Source organism: Dipodomys merriami, unplaced genomic scaffold (genome assembly GCF_024711535.1).
Source record: "Dipodomys merriami isolate MVZ:Mamm:240054 unplaced genomic scaffold, mDipMer1.0.p SCAF_554, whole genome shotgun sequence".
Classification (NCBI taxonomy): Eukaryota; Metazoa; Chordata; class Mammalia; order Rodentia; family Heteromyidae; genus Dipodomys; species Dipodomys merriami.
This window is the reverse complement of record NW_027206129.1, coordinates 355789-359537: the sequence shown is the minus strand read 5'-3', so window position 1 is coordinate 359537 and position 3749 is coordinate 355789.

Here is a 3749-nt window from a genome sequence, read left to right as displayed (position 1 = left end):
CTACATTCAATCCCCAGGACCTGCAAAGAAAAGAAAAAGCAAGCAAGTGAGAGAGAGAGAGAGAGAGAGAGAGAGAGAGAGAGAGAGAGAGAGAGAGAGAGAGAGAGAGAGAGAGAGAGAGAGAGAGACAGACAGACAGACAGACAGACAGACAGACAGACAGACAGACAGACAGACAGACAGATAGACAGACAGACAGACAGACAGACAGAGACAAAGAGAGAAAGAAGAGGGAGGGAGGGAGGGAAGGAAAGATGAAGAAGAGGAGGAGGAGAAGGGGAGGAGGAAGAAAAGGAGAAGGAGGAGAGGAGGAGGAAGAGAAGGGGGAGGGGAGGAGGAGGAGAGATGCACTTGAAGTGTTTAAAAAAAATCTCCAGTAGGTGGCGGAAAGTGCTCACCTATTTGCAGCAGATGGACTTGTCCTATGGGCTAGAGGAAGAACTTGAAAGTAAAATAGTGCCTCCATCTAGGAACAATAGACACGGATACAAAGGACTGTCATATCAGAATAATAATGTAAGAAGAACTTTACTACAATATTCCTAAATAAATGCACACCTATTAGAGCCATTATGTAGTTTTCTTCTCCAAAATTATATTATATTTCTTCTCCAAAATTAATATTCACATATTAAACCTATTATTATAGGCCAGGTGTAATGGATTACACCTGCAATCCTGACTACCCAGTGGCAGGAAGACTGAAGTTCAAATCCAATCAGGTCACAAAGTCAGCATGTCCCCATCCCATTGAACAAGCTACTAGCTATGTAGGAGCCATAGTTAGATGCATCATGGTCTGTAGTAGGCTCGGAGAGAAAGAGCATGAGACTCAGGCTGGGAATTCTTGTAGCTATGAGGGAGACAGAGACTGGTGTGGTTCAAAGCCAACCTGGGAAAAAGTTCACAAAATTCTGTTTCAATCAATAAAAAGCTGGTATGATAGCACACACCACATGCCCATCATTCTAGCAACTTGAGAAACATAAATAGGGGCATCACAGTCCAGGTAAGCCTGGGCATAAATGTAAGATTATATTTAACAACAAATCCAAAGGGCCTCAGGGGCGTGGCAAAGCTGATAGAAAGCCTGCTTGGCAAGTTCAAGGCCCTGAGTTCAAACCCCAGTTCTGCCAACCAATCCCCACCAATTTTTTTTTTTTTTGGGTCTGGTCGTGGGGCCTGAACTCTGGGCCTGAGCTCTGTCCTTCAGCTCTTCAGCTCAAGGCTAGCGCTCTACCATTTGAGCCACAGCGCCACTTCCGGCTTTTTTCTTTTTGCCTATGTGGTGCTGAGGAATCAAACCCAAGGCCTCAGGCATGCAAGGCAAGCGCTCTACCACTGAGCCACCTTCCCAGCCCCTCCCCACCAAATTTTTATAGCTTGATTCTGACATGAAATATATCATTTATCTATCTATCTACCTACCTACCTACCTATCTATAATTAATATAAGGTATTATTATAGTATTATTCAGAAACTGTACTTACAAAACAGGTGATGTAAAAATTATTTATATGGAACAAGTCAATCAACATTGGTATTCACTGAATTATTTGGTATTTAGCACGCATGGTCAGACTTTATATGATGCATAAGACAGTTCAGTGTTGAGGAAAAAGCAGCTTTTGAGGCCAGACAGCTGGGGTTAAATCCTGATTTTCTTCCCCTCATTAGCTATGATCTAGAGTACAGTTCCCAGGTCATTGCCTTAGGCCTTAGTTTCTTTATCTGTCAGATGGAGATAATATCTACCTCACAGGGTTAATATAGAGTCAACCTTTGTAAAATACTTCAAACATAGCCTGGACAGAGCAGTTACTAGGAAAGTACTCTACCATATTACTCTACAGGTTAGGAACTAGGAAACTATTATGCAGCGTTACTCCATGTGTTAAGTACTAGGAAAATACTACACAGTGTTACTCAGAGAAAATACTAGGGAAGTTTTATATAGCATTACTCTACAGGGTAAGTAGAAAGAAAATACTGTATAGTGTTTCTTTGCAGGGTAAGTAGTAGGGAAGTGTACAGTGTCACTCTGCAGAGTCAGTAGTAGGAAAGTACTGAGCAGTGTTATTCTACGTAAGTGTGATGGGCACAGTTCTTTATCTTAAGAGTTTTCATTATGGGGTTAAACTGAACTAAAGTTTCTCTGCCTGTTATGTCCTAGACAGTGTGCTGATCACTGGGGAAATCAAAGAGAGCTGGAGGTCATGATGTGAAGTGAGATACGCTGCTACTAAAGATAACTGCTGTGAGATTTCATTCATACAAGGGTTATACAAAGCTGCCCTCGTAGTGATTGAGAATAGAGTGGTGGTGAGCAGAGGCTGGGGAGAGCAGGAGGAGGAAGGGAAGAGGCGACTGGTCGGCAGATACTGTGTTACAGTTCGATGGCAGCAAGCAGTCCTGGTGTGCTGTTGCACAGTCAAATGATGATAGTACACATTTAACACAGCTGAAAGAAAGGATTCTCAATGTTTCTGACATAAAGAAATAAGGGGAGCTAGAGTAAGAGTAATCCTGTAATCCTGTAGCACATAGGAGGTGGGGGAAGACTGAGAGTACAGGTCTAGCTTGGCCCCAGTGTGAAATGGTCTCACAACCAAACCAGAAAGGATGCATGTAAGAGGAGACGTGCTTACTCATGAAACGCCATACATTCCTACGTACCTAATGTTTTTGAGTATCAGCTAAACATATATTTTAAATAAAAACCACAAAGGATGTTTATGAGGATGGAAAGGTGTGGTTCCTCCCTTGTGGACCCCCAGAAACTCTAGGAAGATGTAGGATCACACCATCAACAGAAACATGAGGGAGCAAGGAGGAGGATGCTGGCAACAGCCATGATCGTGAGCATGCTGAGGACAAGAAGCCAATGAACATACTCGGAAACACACTCACACATACACACACACACTTTCATACACAGATAACACTCACTCTTACACCCACATTTGACATGATTAAATCCTTGGGGTTAGTCTTTCCAGAAGACTAGAGAAATGAAATGAGCCCACAGGTGATGGTTGTGCTGTGGCTCTTACATGTTCTTAAAGGTTGGGTGCTGAAGACTCAGTCCCCAAGCCTATGAGGCAGTGGACTTTCAGGATGGGGGAGTTACTGGGGATTGTGCCATTGAAGGGGATATCAGAACACCCACGCCTTCCCTTTTGCTTGCTTCCTGGCCTCCAGGAGGTGATATCTTCCCCTCCGGGATGGGACATCCTGGACCACACCACAGGTTCAAAGCAGCAGGGCCGAGCAGCTCTGACAGGAGGAGCTAGAGCAAATCCTCAAGGAGGAATGTGGATTAGCTCAGGTATTTTGCCCCAGCGATGGGAAGCTGACTGACACACACCGTATGAGCTCAGATGTTTTCAGCTTCAATAAACATTTTATTTGAGTCAATGAACAGGGTGCCACATTTGTGACTTGAACAATTCATAAGTAAAACATGAGATGCTTGATAGTCTCCCTATGGACGCTTTGCTGCTGTGCATTATATTATTCTTCACAGCATGCCTGTACTACTTTGCTGCATGCTTTGTCAATACAGGATGCCTCTATTTGTTCTCTTAATCTGTTTGCCCCTAAACTGTCCATTTTAATGATCATTTCTTATATTTCATATTTTGTGCTGTTTGTCCATCTCAGTATACTACCATCATACTATATGAAATTATACACAAGAAAATTCAGCATTGCCGGTACAGAGTTAGATTTTGAAAAATGCAGGAAT